General features: G+C 44.9%; 1 protein-coding gene and 1 non-coding gene across 4 annotated transcripts in view; both read left to right on the plus strand.

Moving 5' to 3' along the window:
- The first annotated feature begins 9,137 nt into the window (after nt 1-9,137).
- Nucleotides 9,138-9,275, plus strand: LOC119924556. The gene has a single exon (XR_005449264.1). It is a non-coding gene; the product is annotated as a small nucleolar RNA SNORA7 (small nucleolar RNA).
- Nucleotides 9,276-18,279: 9,004 nt separating this feature from the next.
- The window catches only part of TULP4 (TUB like protein 4), a 269,950-nt gene continuing 269,767 nt past the window's right edge, over nt 18,280-18,462 (plus strand). For all 3 annotated transcript variants that reach the window (XM_038770540.1, XM_038770541.1, XM_038770542.1), the window contains exon 1: nt 18,280-18,364. The gene's annotated coding sequence lies outside the window, so the exon portion shown is untranslated. The remainder of the gene's footprint in view (nt 18,365-18,462) is intronic.

Raw genomic sequence — 18,462 nt, forward strand, 5'->3', positions numbered from 1 at the left:
ACCTCCTATTTTCATCAACTTAGTCTGAATGTCCATGTTCATGGGAAAGAAAAAAACATTCAAACCTCCCATTTTCATCGACTTAGTCCAAACTAAATGGTTAGTACGGTGCTCCACACACAGTAAGCACTCAATAAATACCATTGATTTATTGAGGTAGACACTGACCCAAATGTGTGGCCAGGAAGACAATAAGAAAAAATGAATTCCCTTGGCTTGCAGGTTACTGTGAGGGCTCCATAAATACTAAAATCTTAAGACAGCTACACAAGATTCAGTGTTAGATGAGAGAATGCCAGCTGTCAGAGAGGTGACCGGCAAGCCAAAAGGTTTCAGAAACATGAGCTGGTGTGTTCACCTTACTCAACTCTAGAATGTCTCATGATATCCTTTTCCCCCTGACAGCATCTGTTAGAGCTTTATGCTCAGTTGACCAATGCGTGTGCAATTTGCCAGTTGTAAATCTTACTGTGGGATTATTCTTAGGTGCACTGTTAAATTGGTGTTTTATTTTCTGTCAGCAGCATTAGACATTCTAAAGTAAGTAGGAAAGATGGGCAGGAACCTGAAGGAATAGCTACCAGGGCTAATGACAGTAAGATATACTCAGGGCAGAGGTATTTTTTATGCATACATATTCATTTATTCATTCATTCATTTAATCATATTTATTGAGCACTTACTATGTGCAAAGCACTGTACTAAGCCCTTGAGAGAGTACAGTATAACAACAGGCACATTGCTGCCCACAGGGAACTCATAGTCTAGAGGGGTTGACAGGCATTAACATAAATAAAAAACATATTGTATTATTTATATTAATGCATATATTTAATAAATATAGAGAGAGAAGCAGCGTGGCTCAGTGGAAAGAGCACAGTCTTTGGAGTCAGAGGTCATGGTTCCAATCCGGGCTCTGCCACTTGTCAGCTGTGTGACTTTGGGTGAGTCACTTAACTTCTCTGTGCCTCAATTGTCTCATCTGTAAAATGGGGATGAAGACTGTGAGCCCCCTGTGGGACAACCTGATCACCTGGTAACCTCCCCAGCGCTTAGAACAGTGCTTTGCACATAGTAAGCGCTTAACAAATGCCATTATTACCATTATTATTATTATTATTATTAAATAAATAGATAAATAGATAAATAGATAAATAAATTACAGGTATATGCATATGTTCTATGGGGATGGGAGGGAGGATGAATGAAGGAACAAATAAGAGTGGCACAGAAGGGAGTGGGGGAAGAGGAGAGGAGGGCTTAGTCAGGGAAGGCTTCTTGGAGGAGATTGCCTTCAATAAGGCTTTGAAGTGGGGGAGAGGAATTATCTATCTGATATGAGGAGAGAGGGTGTTTCAAGCCAGAGGCAAGAGGTCGGTGGCAAGATAGACCAGATTGAGGTACAGTGAGAAGGTTAGCATTAGAGGAATGAGGTGTGTGCGGGTTGGGTTGTAGTAGGACCATAGGTTGTGGCTTTGATGAAAGGAAAAAAAGGCATATGCAGATCTTCCAGATCTATCCTCACAGGAAAGGAGCATCAAGAAAAATTATGAATCATTTTCATGTTTCATAACTCAATCTTACAAAGTCCAGAAAGGGGCTAGCATTCAAAGTGAAACCCTCAAGAAGAGAAGCAGTGTGGCTTAGTGAAAAGAGTAGGGGTCTGTGAACCAGAGGATCTGGGTTCTGATCCCAATTATGCCACTTGTTTACTGCGTGACATTCCTTCTTTCGTAGACTGTGAGCTTCATGTGGGACAGGGACCATGTCCAACCTGGTTAGCTTGTATCTCTTGACACATAGTAAGCACTTAAGAAATACTATAATCATAATTATTGAAACAAATGCAGGAAATTAATGCCATATTGAGGTGCATTTAATTACATTTCAACACCATGGACTATTATTATTATGATGTTTAAGAGCTTATTAAGTGTCAAACACTGTTCATTCAGTTCATTCAACGTATTTACACTGTGAGCCCACTGTTGGGTAGGGACCATCTCTATATGTTGCCAACTTGTACTTCCCAAGCGCTTAGTACAGTGCTCTGCAGACAGTAAGCACTCAATAAATACAATTGATTGATTTATTGAGTGCTTACTATGTGTAGAGCCCTGTACTTAGCACTTGGGAGAGTGAAATAGAAAATACAGACACACTCGCTGCCCACAAGGAGCTTACAATCTGGTGGGGGGGTGGGGGGAGACAGACAGTAATATAAATAAATTACAGATATGTACATCAGGGCTATGGAGCTGGGATGGGGGAAGAACAAAGGGAGCAATCAGGGTGATTCCGAAGGTAGTGGGAGTGGGAGTGGCAGTGGGGAGTGGGAGAAGAGTTCTAAGGCTGCAGTAGATAAAATATTAATAGGTTGGACACAGTCTTTGTCCCATATGAGGCTCACAGTCTAAAGGAGGGAGAACTGGAATTCCAGTATTTGGGAAGCCCCAAAGCATTTTAGTATATTAGTCCTCCCAGCACCCTTGTGTAGAGGGATTCATGGAAGAATTTTGTTACAGAAGAACTTTGTTATGGAAGAAGTTTGTTACAGTCTGAAGATGGGAAAGAGGGACTGAAAGACCCTAGGCCCAGGTGGAGGCCTTTTTTAGTCGCCCTAGCTATAACCCCTAGATGACGTATGATGATATTAGGTACGATCAAAAAGAAACAGCATATTCCCCGGAGGAAGACTCTTGATAAGGAATAATGGCCTCTCTGCACCAGGTGCCGAACTGTCCAACTTCAGGAATGCAGTTCTTATCTCTCAAAAAAGGTATTCAGACATCAAAGAACAAGGACAAACGCAGGCATCTGGACTGTGGGAAAATATTGAACTTGGTTGGGAGGATACTTCTCAAGGTGATGACGCTCCCATAGCCCCCCTCCTTCCATTGTTGTGCTTGCAACGTTCACAACTCGAGCCCCCTTTAGTCAATCAGTCAGTCAATGGTATTTACTGAGCACTTATTATGTGCATAGCACTGTAATAAATGCTTGGGAGCATACATACAACAATAAAGACAGAGTTCCTAGCATGTAAAGTAACAGTAAACTAGCCAGTAAACTAGCTTGGCATAATGTCTGTCTCCCCCTCTATGGTGTAGTAGTAATAATAATAATGACATTGATTAAGCGCTTACTACGTGCAAAGCACTGTTCTAAGCGCTGGGGAGGTTACAATGTGATCAGGTTGTCCCACGGGGGGTTCACAGTCTTAATCTCCATTTTACAGTTGAGGTAACTGAGGCACAGAGAAGTTAAGTGACTTGCCCAAAGTCACACAGCTGACAGTTGCTGGAGCTGCGATTTGAACCTATGACCTCTGACTCCATAGCCCATGCTCTTTCCACTGAGCCATGCTGCTTCTCTGGATAGATAGATAGTAGGTAGGGAGTCAGGTGGTCATGGGTTCTAATCCCAGCACTGCCACTTGTCTGCTGTGTGACCTTGGATGAGTCACTTAACTTCTCTATGCCTCAGTTACCTCATCTGTAAAATGGAAATTGAGACTGTGAGCCCCACGTGGGATGGGGACTGTGTCCAACCCGATTTACTTGGATCCACACCAGTGCTTAGTACAGTGCCTGGCACGTTGTAAGTGCGTAACAAATACTAGTAAAAAAGTATTAAAATGACTTTGCTACAGGGATGAAGTGTGGGGTACTCTCTCAGTGACTGAAGCGCCAAGCAAGGGGTGGGGTGAATGGCTCCATCCCCGTTACCTGCGCCAGTGGATACTTGCTCACCTTCCCAAACCCCGACATCTGCAGATTTCCACTCATGAGACTTGTCCAGCGCTCAATCCTTTAGCAGCATCAAGTTTAGAGGACTGAAAAAACAAACTTTGGTGTAATTGGAAAATAGTCCAGCAGAGGGAGCGCTGAATTTACAACGCTTAAAAATTTAAATCCCATGCTTAAAAATTAAAAATGCTTAAAAAACTTACTGGGATTCAATGATATCTAGAATAGAATAGTATTTTGTGAGCTCAGGTGACTCTTTCACAGAACTCACTATTTTGGTCCAGATGGAGTTATCTTGTCTATGAAATCGAGCACTGCAACAGAACATTTTACCCTTCAAAAATGTTTCCTATTAAGTCTGTTAGTTCTGATTTTTTTTTGTTTTGGGTTTTTTTATGGCATTTGTTAAGCACTTACTATGTGCCAGGCTCTGTATTAAGCTCTGGGGTAGATACAAGATAATCAGGTTGGACACAGTCACTGTCCCACGTGGGGTTCACAGTCCTAATCTCCATTTTACAGATGAGGTAACTGAGGCACAGAAAAGTTAAGTGACTTGCCCAGTGTCTCACAGCAGACAACTGGCAGAGCCGGGATTAGAACTGAAGTCCTCTGACTCCCAAGCCTGGGCTCTTTTTACTAAGGCCTACTGCTTGTCCTTTCCAAGCACTTAGTACAATGCTCTGTACAGATAAAGTACTCAACAAACCCTACCTCATTCAGTCAGCGTGACTTAGTGGAAAGAGTACAGGCTTGGGAGTCACAGGATGTGGGTTCTAATCCCGGATCTGCTACTTGTCTGCTGTGTGACCTTGGGCAAGACACTTAACTTCTCTGTGCCTAAATTACCTCGTATGTAAAATGGGGATTAAGACTATGAGCCCCACATGGGACAACCTGATTACCTTGTATCTACCCCAGCACTTAGATCAGTGCTTGGCACATAGTAAGTGCTCAGTAAATACAATTGAATGAATACTATCAATTGATGCACTTAATTTGGAATTCCAACGTCATGTATTAGATAAGGAATTTTCATTTGGTATAGTGTTCTCTTACCCACATATAGAATCATTATCATCAGTGGTATTTATTGAACGTTTTCTATGTACAGAGCACTGTACTAAGCACTTGGGAGAGTACAATACAAAAGAATTGTTAGACATATTCCTTGCCCACAACAAGCTGAAGAAAGCTTTCCATTTTCTGAAGATAGAGTGCCAAACATTCTCTTGGAGTTTTTTCCCCCCAACCTAAATGGTTTACTACTACCTCTAGTAATGTTTTAACTATGACATGAGATATCAAGAGCTACTCTCTTATCAAATAAGTTAAAATCACAACGAAGCGACAACATGATACTCTCCTGAGATAATACCATATTTGACTTCCTTTTGGGGGGCACTATGTTACCTTAATCATACTCTAGGTGAGGAATCAAACAAAATCATTCCTATTTTTCTGACTGGAAAACGGAGAAAAAACTTAACACAAGTGAGGTAGTCAGTAGTTAAGCTGGCAGTAGAATTCAGTGTCTTAATTCCCAGTTCTATAACTAGAATTGCCAGATTTCCATTTGGAGAGTACAAAACCTTCTGTCTTGGTCCCAGAATGGTGCCCAGTGATTAGATTATTATTATTTTTTATGGCATTTGTTAAGTGCTTACTATGAGCACTGGGGTAGATAAAAACTAATCAGGTTGGATACAGTTCATGTCCCACATACAGATGAGGTAACTGAGGCCCAGAAAATTGAGTGATTTGCCCAGGATAACCGGGCAGACAAATGGTGGAATTAGGATTCGAATCCAGGTCCTTCTGGCTTCCAGGCATGTGTTCTATCCACTAGGCAACATTGCTTCTCAGAAGCAGCTCAGATTATTTCTGAAATTATCATACAAGCAGCAAAATGACAAAAAAGAAATGAAGAGAAAACACTAATCCCTTTAAAGTGGCAATTTCTTTAAATCTAGTCAAGGAAGTAGAACAAGGCAATGAAATATGGGACAATGTCACATATATGAAAAAATATGAGACATCAGGAAAACTATCGTTACGTAATGTGGTTTTGCATATCCCATAAAAGAACTGAACAAAGCCTTACATACAATATTTCATGTTGCTCACATTCTCAATTCAAACTATCTCCAGACACCACAAATGTTCCTTTAGTTGATCAAGCTAAGTGTTGAATTTTGTACACCACAAGTCAGCATTTGCCTATGTGTTTCACTAATTTGAGGTTGCTTAGGCAACCAACTCATTTTTCTTTCTGCTGGAATAGTACTGTGCCTTTAAGAAAGAAAATGTTCCAGAGAAAGACAGAATATCTGCAGGAGATAGAGGAAGGGCAGCAGCAGAACAGAACGTAGTTAATAGAAACAAATGTTATTTTTGACTTCGTAAAACATACAGAGATTGTTTCCATCCTCAGTGGATACACTCAACACTGTTATCTTCAGCTTTTCTTTCTGGGGATGGCAGCAAAAATGGGCTACTTTTATTGAGTACTTACTCTAGTCAGAGCACAATCTTGTATGTCTTGTCCACCTCACCACTAACTCCTTTTCCAAGTCATCCCTCTGGCGTGGAACTCCCTCCTCCTTCTTATACACCAGACCACCACTTTCCCCACCTCATGTCTGCCTTAGAACACAATCTAACACCAGATCACCCCTCCAGTGTGAGTTATAGCATCTTCTATGTGATTGATTCACAGACTTCTGGTTTCCTTTTTCCATCTAGTAGAATGAGTTTCCCAGAAATAGAGTCTCCTTCTACTACCCACCTCCAGATTTTTGTGCTGAGTCCTCTAGCATGGCTGTGGAGAATAGGTCAAGCAAAAATGGACCTTAGTACAAGAACTTACTTCCCTACTGATGGAACAAGAACCAGAAAAGATCCCTTCAAGTCCAACACCAAGTCTTAGCATCTTCATCTTGGCACTTATGTTCAATCAGTGGTATTGATTGACCCTTTACTATGTGCAATGTCCTGTAGTAAACACCTGGGAGAGTACAATGTGCATGTACATATCTTTAAATTATATAGTATAAATTACTCATTCATATTAATGTCTGCCTCTCACTGTAGACTGTAAACTCTGGGCAGGGAATGTGTCTGCTAATTCTGTTTTATTGTTCTCTCCCACGAGTTTAGTACAGTGCTTGCTCTGCACATTGTAAGTGCTCAATAAATATGATTGAGTGACTGATTGATACAACAGAGGTGGTAGACACTTTTCTTACCCACAAGAAGTTTATAGTCTGGAGGGGGAGACAAACATTAAAATAAATTATGGATATGTACATAAGTGCTGTGGGCCTAAGGTTGGAGCGACTATCAGATGCAAGTTTGTAGGTGACATAGAAGGGAGAGGAAATAGGAGAAATTGGGGGGTGAGTAGGGGAAGGCTTCCTGGAGGAGATGTAATTTTAATAAGGCTTTGAAAGTGGGGAAAGTGGTAGTCTGTCGGATATGAAGGGGGAAGAGAGTTCCAGGCCAGAAGCAGGACAGAGGTGAGAGTTTGGTGGTGAGACAGACGAGACTGAGGTACAGTGAGTGGGTTGGTATTAGAGGAGCAAAGTATGCAGGCTGGGCTGTAGTAGGAAATCAGTGAGGTGGGATGGGATGGGGAGAGTTGACTGAGTGCTTTAAAGCTGAAAGGTAGGGAGCTTCTGTTGGATGTGGTGGATGGGCAACCACTGGAGGCTCTTAAGGAGTGGTCAGATGTTTATATGTCCTTAGACTCTACAATTCCCCCATTTCTAATTTATTTCAATGTCTGTCTTTCCCTGTAATGTCTGTAAGCTCCATGGGGGTAGGGATGGTGGCTACCAACTCTAGTGTATTGTACAAGGGCTTTGTACAGTGTTCTGCACAGAGTAAGCACTTGAGAAATGCCATTGATTGATTCATTCATTAGTTCATCAATTTTCAAATTGGCCACACTTGCTTAATGATGGCCAGGGTCCCAGTCTGGTGAGGGTGTTTGCTTTTGTAAGCTTTCCAATATACCTTGTAGCAGTTTAGTCATTTTCTTCTTTCCTGCCTGTTGTGCCATACTCTCGTCTAAAGCACCATAATGTTTCAGGAGCATATGGTCAATTAGATTGTTCATTAGCCTATCTGGAAGGATCCTGACTGAAATCTTTCCTGAAATAGGTAGCAGTGAGATTCCATTATAGCTTTGTCAGTGTCTGCTTTCTTCTGAAAGGTGGTGATAAAGGTGGCAGGTCTGAAATCTTGTGACAATTCCTCAGAAATTTGATTCGTTAAGGAAGAGTCAGAGCAGTGGTAGAGTAACTCACCCTGCTGTTGCTTGAAGATCTCAGCAGGTGCTCTGAGTTTTGCCGTTCTTCACAGCTCTAACTTCAGTGATGTCTCAAGATACCACTGGAGTGAAAGACCATGTCAAAGTTGATAAAACTCATTCAGTAGAATGCCTGTTAGTACACTTAAGGAATGAGAGGGACTCAGGTTCAAATGACCAGCGAACAGTTTTATAAAACCGCATAATTATCAGAGTGCGTGCCACCAGTAAATATTAATGAATGATATTGCCGGAAATAAGGAATTCTTATCATGTAAGAAGAAAATAGTAGAATGGATTGAACAATTTACTGGATGCCATAACTCATTTCTGACTGTGAAGAATTATAACATTGATTAATCAATCAATGGTATTTATTGAGCGCTTACAGTGTGCAAAGCACTGTACTAAGGGCTTAGGGGAAGTTCAACAGAGTTGGTAGGTACATTCCCTGCCCACAGTGAGCATACAATCTAGAGGGAGAGACAGGGCATTAAAATAAATAATCCAGTGGGTGTTTTGTAAGAATTAATAAATCGTCCAGGCATAGGGCCCAGCATATGACATTACTGAGGTGGTGATGGTGAGTACTAACTGTGTGCAAAGCACTGTACTAAGCTCTTGGGAGAGTACAATAGAACAATATATAGACACAGTCCCTGCCCATAACGAACATACAATCTAGAGAGGGAGACAGGCATTAATATAAGTAATTTGTACTATATAAACAAACAAAAAAAATTAGAGCTTAGAGAGACAAGCCTGATCACAGGGAAGCTCAGCAGTCTTTCCAGCCAAGCTGGGAGAAACCCACCTCCCGTCTCCCATCCTTGCTGGAAGTCCCATCCTTGCTGGGAGTGGCAAGATGGATGTTGATTATCCCTAAACTCCTGAAGCCAACCAAGCCTCCTTGCTGGGTTTATGTAGGGGGTAACCTCATAACATCATCTTTGAACTCTATGAGAGAATTCTCTTTCAAAATGTAGATGCTCTTTTGCTTCAAACACTCATACTGTTACCTATCTCCTGCAGTTAGATTCTTGAAGTGTGAAGTTACATACACCTAGTTCTCCTATCCCCTCTCAGTGTAGCACCTGAAGAGTTTCCAGTACACTATCAGTCTTGACTAAGGGAGGGAGAGTCAAGCAGAAGCATATCAATTTCATTCCTAGTTTGGTCAGTGGCTAGTGAGTGGAAGGCAATCTGCTACAAGTCAAAACTCCCCTGTGCTGGGCAGCAGAGGTATGGGAGAGAGTTAAGGGCAGAGACTCAAGTTTACTTCACAGAAGGAGGCAATGGTAAACTATTTCTGCATTTTTAATAATAATAATAATAATTTTGATATTTATTAAGTGATTACTAAGTGCCAAGCACTGTTCTATGTGCTGGGTAGATACAGGGTAATCAGGTTGTCCCACATAGGGCTAATGGTCTTAATCCCCATTTTCCAGATGAGGTAACTGAGGCATAGAGAAGTGAAGTGACTTGCCCAAAGCCACACAACTGACAAGTGGTAGAATCAGGATTAGAACTCACAACCTCTGACTCCCAAGCCCAGGCTTTTTCCACTGAGCCACGCTGCTTCCCTTTACCAAGAAAACTCTATGGATACACTGCCTCAGTTACCTCATCTGTAAAATGGGGATTAAGACTCTGTGAGCCCCCTGTGGAACAACCTGATCACCTTGTAACCTCCCCAGCGCTTAGAACAGTGCTTTGCACATAGTAAGCACTTAATAAATGCCATCATTATTATTACTGTTATTACCAGAATGATTGCAGATGGCCGTGAGTCATTCTGGGAGAGACTCATTCATTCATTCAATTGTATTTATTGAGCGCTTACTGTGTGCAGAGCACTGTACTAAGCGCTTGGAAAGTACAAGTTGGCAACATATAAAGATGGTCCCTACCCAACAATGGGCTCACAGTCTAGAAGGGGGAGACAGACAACAAAACAAAACATGTGTCCCTGGTGTCACTATGGATCGGAGATGACTCGACAGCATAAGACAAGTTTTTATATAAGGCAGGGGGTTCTGTTCCTGATGAAACTGATGTTATTAGTGTGTGGGTCTTAACTTGTTCTGTGCTCAGACTCACAGACATTGGGAGAAGCAGCTTGATCTAGTAGATAGAGCATGGGCCTGGGAGTCAGAAGGACCTGGGTTCTATTACTTGCTCTGCCACCTATATGCTGTATGACCTTGGTCAAGTCACTTTACTTTTCTATGCTTCAATTACCACTTCTGTAAAATGGGAATTAAGACTGTGAGCCCCATGTGGGACATGGACTATGATCAACCTGATTAGCTTGTATCTACCTCAGTGCTTAGTACAATGCCCGGCACATACAAAGCACTTAACAAAAACCATAAAATGAACAAACAAACAAACAAACAAAACCCCAGAGGATTTCTGTGCTGTATTATTTGTTTGGCTGCAGTCAGTACTTTCCAGCCTTTAGCCTTTCATGTACCTCTATTTGAGCATAATTAATATGCAGTGATTTGGGCATCTGGCTACTAGCCAAGGAAAAAGCCACTAGTTATGGTCTCACTCAATCATGACCGGTTGTCCACGAAGTGTATAGCTCTTAGTGATAATCTACAGCAGGGAACACAGCTTTCTCCAGCACAGCTCCTAGAGTCCTCCTTTCTGCCTGACAGCCTTGCACTACAAAGCTGCATATCCAGAAAGAGAAATTTGGATTTTGAAATGATGATCAGATCTGGCAAGGGCAAACATGTCTTTGCTCTACTGCAGTCCCCGTCTCAGTACTAGGCCGTCCCCTGCTATAACTTCCACTGATGTGGAAAGCAGAGTGAGAGGTAGCCAGATTTAACAATTCAAGGTGCATTCAGCTCTGTAAATGTGGTCCTAATAATGACCTGTGGCCAAAGTTGGGGTGGAAGCTTCTATGCGGTCCTTATTTAGAGGTTGCCTTTTCCAGGAAGCCCCCCTCAATGGAGGCATGGGCAAACATTCTGGCTCCCCCCAAATCCTGGTAGGGAAAATACCCTCAAACTGCTCCTGAGCCAGAAAGGGGCCCCGAAAGACCCTGGTCAATACCTGAGCCTGCAAAGCACCCTCCCTCTAGACTGAAAGATTATTGTGGGCAGGGAATATGTTGGATATTTTGTTCTTTTGCACTCTTCCAAGTGCTCAGTATGGTGCTCTGCATACAGTAAGCACTCAATAAATATGATTGACTGACTGACTCTGTGGGTCCAGAGGCTGTTACAGGCTTTCATTTCCCTCTGCAGCAACAAATAATTCTTAGATTAATTATAGTTATAAGCCCTTTGAAGGCAGGGCACTTGTCTTTTAAGTATTTTTGTCCTTCCCCAAATGCTTAGCACAAAAGTTTGAACACAATTTGTGCTCCATAAATGCTATTGATTGATTGTTTACTCTATTGAACACCTCAAATTGACTTTAAGGTTCTCCCCCAACTCTCCCCAGCTTACATATGGTCCCTTTGTCCATTGCGAAGCAGTGCTGCTTGTACTCTTTGTTTCCCACAAGCTCACCTCTCCTCTAGACTGTAAGCTCCTTGTAGGAAGGGAAAGTGTCTGTTTACTGTTACAATGTACTCTTTCCAGCACTTACTACAGTGCTCTGCACTCAGTAAATACGAGTGGACCTGGATCTCAGTCTTGACAACTATCCCTCCTCCATCTCCTTGCTCATTCTGTTCCCCAGGCCTGGCTCTTTCTCGTCCACAAAACCTGTCAGAACTAAGCTCTCCACTTTCAAAGACCTCTTAAAATCCCACCCACTTCTCTAAGTCTTCCCTGCCATTTTCTCTCACTGTAACTTCTTTTAATGTTTGTTTTCCCTCTAAACTGCAAGCCTCTTTTGGTCAGGGGTCATGTCTAGAGACTCTACTGTACTGAATGCTCCCAAGTACTTAATACAGCACTCTGCACATGGTAAATGCTCAATAAATGCCATTAATTGATTGAATAACATCCTAGTAAGTTAATCCAGCAGCCTCCCTTAACACTTATGAATTAGATTTAATTCCTATTCCCAGTACTTAATTATACATGCATATGTTTATTTGGATTTTCATTTGCATTCACTTATCCTGCTATTTCTTCCTGATACTTCCTAATACTCATGAAGTATACCATGGTGCGGTCTATATATATATAGTATATTATACCATGGTATACTATATACATCCTCCTGCATAAACACGATTTGCAAATAATCGTTCTCTGTCTCCCCTCAGACTGACAACTCCTTGAGGATAAGGAACATGTATCATGCTTCTTTTGCTCCAGTCGGTTAGTTTGTTTTGTTTTAGTGGTTTTGTCACATGCTTGCTATGTGTCAGGTACTGTACTACATGCTGAGGTAGATACAAGATAATCAGGTTGGATGCAGTCCATGTTCCACTTGGGGATCACAATCTCAGTTCAGTGCTCTGCAATCAATAGATATTCAATAAGTACGATTGATTGATTAGTTGATTGAAGGCGAGAAGGGCCCCGAAGGTCTGACTTTAGATATTTGGTAGCCTATGTGGTATATTAAAGAATGGGTAAAATATTAAAAGTTTCAACGGGTCTGTTTAGCCTGGGGACAAGATATGGGTGATGATGGAGCGTAGTTTAGATCGCTGAAAGATGTGACATTTCAAATTTCATTAATCGAAGTTGTTTTAATCTTGAAATGGAATTTTTAATGTTCTTGCACCTTTGACCTGGTAATCGCAATGCTCCCTTAAAATTAGCTACATTAGTTTAGAGTAAAATTATATTTGCCCATCTTCAGAATTTAGAGGAAACGATCTCCCTATCCCATTCTCCCTCTTCTGCCGCTTATTCATCTGTATAGTATCACATCCTGGTCTGTGGAAAGGTTGCAGTTACATGGAACACCAGCCCTGGAGAAACCTAGTGTTATAGTATAAACTTGTTTTCTGTGTGACCTTCGGCAAGTCACTTAACGTCTCGGCCTCAGTTATCTCATCTGTAAAATGGGGATTAAGATTGTGTGTGAGCCCCGTCTGGGGCAGGGGACTATATCCCACCTGATGAGCTTATGTCTACCCCAGTGCTTAGTTCAGTATCTGGCTCCTATTAAGTGCTTAACAAATACCATTAAAAAATTCACTCATTCATTCATTCAATAGTATTTATTGAGCACTTACTGTGGGCAAAGCGCTGTACTAAGCACTTGGGAGGGTACAATATAACAACAAACAGATGTATTCCCTGCCCACAACGAGCTCACAGTTTAGAGGGATTTATAACTATAAATCATTCAAATCTTAAGGCTATTGTACAACCTGAAGAACCCAGGAGCAAACTATCAAAGCATAGTGTCTAGCACTGTAGCCTACTTAAGAATGCTGGAAAGCTACCACAGAAGGCAGGCTCACTTAAGGGGCAGCAACCAGAAATACAGCATCTCCTATTTTGAACAAAAATCAATCGATCAGTAGTATTTATTGAGCCTACTGTGTGTAGAGTACTATCTTAAGCATTTGGGAGAGTACAATAGATGACCCCTGCCCAAAAGGTGTTTATAATCTACTGGGGAAGTCAGATATATAGTAATTTACAGACAAGGAAAAGAAGTGCTTAAATAGTTTAGGATAACAGGGTGTGGCAGCAAATGTAAATAGAAAACAACTGTGAAGAAAGAACAGACAATCCCGTGTCAATAAAATCATTCTCAAAGATAAAGAAAGCATGTACATAAACATACATTGGTATAGTAAACAAAACAACTCCACAATAGTCTCACAGCAAGTCTACCAATTAATGGTAGTTCCCGAATGCTTCTGAGTACATAGCACTACTCAGAGCGCTTGGGAGAGTACAGCAGAAGCAAACACATGTTCCCGGCCATCAGGGATTCTGCAGTCTAATGGGAGATACAGTGGACAAAAATTATTTGCATATAGTTGGAGCGGGAGGAAGAAGAAGATTATAACAGCAGCAGTAGTAGTAGTGATGGTATTTTTAAGTGCTAAATGTGCAAAGCAAGGCACAAAGTGCTGACAGAATTTATGGGTAAAAATCAGAGATTGCCCGTGGTTCTCAAAGGACATGGCCCAGTAGAAAGGGCACGGGACTGGGTGACAGGAGACCTGGGTTCCACTCCAAGTTTTACTACTTGCCTGCTGCGTGACCTTAGGCAAATCTCTTAACTTTTCTGTCTCAATCACCTCATCTGTAAAAGAGGGATTCAATACCTATTCTCCAACCCCCTACGCTGTGAGCCCTGTGTGGGACAGGGATTCCGGGTGAGCTGATTTCCTTGTACCTACCCAAGCATGTAATAGATACTATTGTTTATTATTATCATCATTATCAGTAGCATTAGCATAATCATCCTTTACCGTGAAGATGGAAGTCAAGGAGAACAACCACCAAAAGGTTCCTTCAAATATCCAGTTGCTACTACTGGAGAATAATGATGATGGCATTTATTAAGCACGTACTATGTGCAAAGCACTGTTGTAAGTGGTGGAGAGGTTACAAGGTGATGAGGTTGTCCCACAGGGCTCACAGTCTTAATCTCCATTTTACAGATGAGGTAACTGAGGCCCAGAGAAGTGAAGTGACTTACCCAAAGTCACACAGCTATGTGGGAGAGCGGGGGTTTGAACCCATGACCTCTGACTCCAAAGCCCGGGCTCTTTCCATTGAGCCACGCTGCTTCTCTGGAGAGAAGGATATTGGGCTGATGGAGTTTTGGGCCAACCCACCAATGGATCATCTCTGGCTTTCTTGTGTTCAGTCCTGAGAAAGGTGGTGAGAAGGTGCTCAAGGACACAGTTCCAGAGTTTCCCAGTTCCACCATCACCAGCATGTCCCTTGAAAGAAAAAATAAACAACCAAAAACCAGATTCCTCTTGTCATGGTTCCATATTCTCCCCAAAGCTACTCTCCAACAAAAGATACCAAAAACATGTAGTAGCACACCCAGTTTTTTGTTGTTTTTTTTTAATGGCATTTGTTAAGCGCTTACTATGTGCAAAGCACTGTTCTAAGCTCTGGGGGGATACAAGGTGATCAGGTTGTCCTGCATGGGGCTCACAGTCATCATCCCCATTTTACAGATGAGGTAACTGAGGCTCCGAGAAGTTAAGTGACTTGCCCAAGGTCACACAGCAGACATGTGGCGGAGCCCCAGTTTAAACTCGACCAACAAAATAGTTGTCATTTAATTGGAATAAAGCTTTTATAGGCAATGATTACAATTTCAGTGACTTCCCTGTCTATTTAATTATTTATGCAGCTTCATTTACTACTTAGTGGTAAGTACTGAACAGGCCAGGAAGGTTTGGGAAGCTGTGCGGCCCAGTGGATAAAGCATGGGCCTGGGAGTCAGAAGGATCTGGATTCTAATCCTGGCTCTATCCCTTGTTTTCCGGGTGACCTTGGGCAAGTTACTTCACTTTTCTGTGCCTCAGTTACTTCATCTGTAAAATGGGGATTAAGACTGTGAGCCCCAAGTGGGACAGGGACTGTGTCCAACCTCGTAACTTTCCCCAGCACTTACAACAGTGCCTGGCACATAGTAAGCACTTAGCAAATACCATTAAAAAAACCAAACTAATTGGCTGTGATAGAAACAGCTTGGCAGAGTGGTTAGAGCGAGGGCCTGGGAGTCGGAAGGTCACGGGTTCTAATCCCAGTTCTGCCATTTGTCTGCTCTGTGACACTGGGGGAGACAGTTCACTTCTCTGTGTCAACATTCCCTCATCTGTAGTATGGGGACTAAGAACGTGAGCCCCACATGTGTCCAACTCGATTTGCTTGTATCCACCCCAGCGCTGAGTACCGGGCTAGACATGTAGTAAGGACTTAAGAAATGCCATCATCACTATTCTTATTATCGTTATTTTGGAATGTGTGCGCAGGACAGAGTTAGGGGACTTGAGAGACTTAGCAAAAAAATACCAAACCAAGGGGTGGATGCGGGGGTCTTGGCAGTAGGGAGCAATGAAGGGGCTGTGGGATGGGGTGTCTACGGTTGGGGTGGAGGGGGTGGGGTGGAGTGCTGGGGTGGGGACTGGCCAGTTTTATTTGTTTTGATGTGCATAAATATAGATCTCTAATTCTATTGATTTATATTGATGCTATTGATGCCTGTTTACTTGTTTTGATGTCTGTCTCCCCACTCCTAGACTGTGAGCCCGTTGTGGGTCCGGGTTGACCCCGTTGCTGAATTGTACTCTCCAAGCGCTTGGCACAGTGCTCTGCACACTGTAAGCGCTCAATAAATACGATTGAATGGATGAATGAATGATTGGCCAGGGAGGGGAGGGGTCAGTCCGATGAGGGGCGAGGCATGTTGGGGAGAGGAGGGGCCTATAGGGAAGGGGCGTAGCCTATAGGAAAGGGGCGGGGCCTATAGGGAAGAGGCGGAGCCTATAGGAAAGGGGAGGTGCCTATTGGGAAGGGTCGTGGTCTGCTCGGTGAGGGGCGGGGCCTGTCCTAGAAGGCGGAGCCTGTCTGGGAAGGACGTGGCCTATAGGGGAGGGACGTAGCCTATACGGGAGGGGCATGGCCTGTCCGGGGAAGGGAGTGGCCTGTCGGGGAAGGAGCTGGGGCCTATAGGGGATGGGGCGGGGCCTATCCTAGAGGGCGGAGCCTGCCCATTGGTGAGGGTGATCTGTCTGGGAAGGACAGATTTATTTTATTTTATTTTATTTATTGTACTTGTACTTGTACATATCTATTCTATTTATTTTATTTTGTTAGTATGTTTGGTTTTGTTTTGTTCTCTGTCTCCCCCTTTTAGACTGTGAGCCCACTGTTGGGTAGGGACTGTCTCTATACGTTGCCAACTTGTACTTCCCAAGCGCTTAGTACAGTGCTCTGCACATAGTAAGTGCTCAATAAATACAATTGATTGATTGATTGATTGTCGTGGCCTATAGGGGAGGGGCGTGGTCTGTCCGGGGAAGGGAGTAGCCTGTCGAGGGAAGGGGCGGGGTCTATCGGGAAGGGGGCGTGGGCTATCATAGAGGGCGGGGCCTGTCCATTGGTGAGTGTGATCTGTCTGGGAAGGATGTGGCCTATAGGGGCGGGGCCTATAGGGGAGGGGCGTGGCCTGTCCGGGGAAGGGAGTGGCCTGTCGGGGAAGGGGCGGGGCCAGAGGTAGCGGCGCCTGTCCGGGGAGGGGCGGGGCCTGTCGGGGCGGGGACAGGGCCTATAGGGGAAGGGGGCGGGGTCTGCCCGATGAGGGGCGGGGCCTGTCCATTGGTAGGCGTGATCAATCCATCAATCAGTCACATTTATTGAGCACTTACTGTGTGCAGAGCACTGTACTAAGCGCTTGCAAGTTGGCAACATAGAGACAGTCCCTACCCAACAGTGGGCTCACAGTCTGTCCGGGAAGGGCGGGGCCTATAGGGGAGGGGCCTATAGGGGATGGGCGTGGCCTGTCCGGGGAAGGGAGTGGACTGTCGGGGAAGGGGCGGGGCTAGAGGTAGCGGCGCCCGTCCGGGGAGGGGCGGGGCCTATCGGGGAGGGGGCAGGGCCTATAGGGGAAGGGGCGGGGGCGGGGTCTGCCCGATGAGGGTCGGGGCCTGTCCATCGGTGGGAGCGAGCTGTCCGGGAAGAGCGGGGCCTATAGGGGAGGGGCGGGGTCTATAGGGGAAGGGCGTGGCCCGTCGGGGAAGGGGCGGGGCCAGAGGTAGCGGCGCCCGTCCGAGGAGGGGCGGGGCCTGTCGGGGAGGGGACAGGGCCTATAGGGGAAGGGGGCGGGGGCCTGTCCATGGGTGGCCCTGTCCTGTCCTGTCCGGGGAGAGCGGAGCCGGGCGGGGCAAATGTGCGGGGTCATGTGATCGATTCACGCGCTCCACCAGGCAGCTCCGTTGGCGGCAGCGGCGGCAGCGGAGGCCGTTGGAGGGTGGGAGGGAGGGAGAGAGGGAGAGGGAGGGAGCAGCGGAGGCCGTTGGAGGCTGGGAGGGAGGGAGCGGGCGGAGGCAGACGCCGACCCGGACACCACCGACCCCGAGCGAGACACCGGCGGGGGACGGGGCCCAGCCTGCTGCTGCTCCGGCTGCTCCTGCTGCTGCTGCTGGAGAGCGGCGCCCAAACCGTCACCGGCCGGGAGAACAACGACCAGCGGCGGCGGCGGCGGCGGCAGCAGCAGGAGGAGGAGCAGATCGGCAACCGTTGTGCGGGAGGGAGGAGGCGGTGGAGGAAGAAGGAGGGGGGGAGAAGAGGCAGATCGTGGAGGGAGCCGCGGCCCAGCGCGGTGTCCTCCTCCTCCTCCTCCGCCGCCGTGCCCGGCTGCCGGCCCCTCGGCCCCCCGGCCCGCGGAGGTGAGCAGGGCGGGGAGGGGCGCGTCCGTTGTCCGTCCGTTCGTCCCCGGGTCCGGGCGGGGGGCGGCCCCTGCCTCTCTGCCACCCGATCCTTTCCC

Source organism: Tachyglossus aculeatus, chromosome 2 (assembly GCF_015852505.1).
Source record: "Tachyglossus aculeatus isolate mTacAcu1 chromosome 2, mTacAcu1.pri, whole genome shotgun sequence".
In the NCBI taxonomy this organism is placed as follows: Eukaryota; Metazoa; Chordata; class Mammalia; order Monotremata; family Tachyglossidae; genus Tachyglossus; species Tachyglossus aculeatus.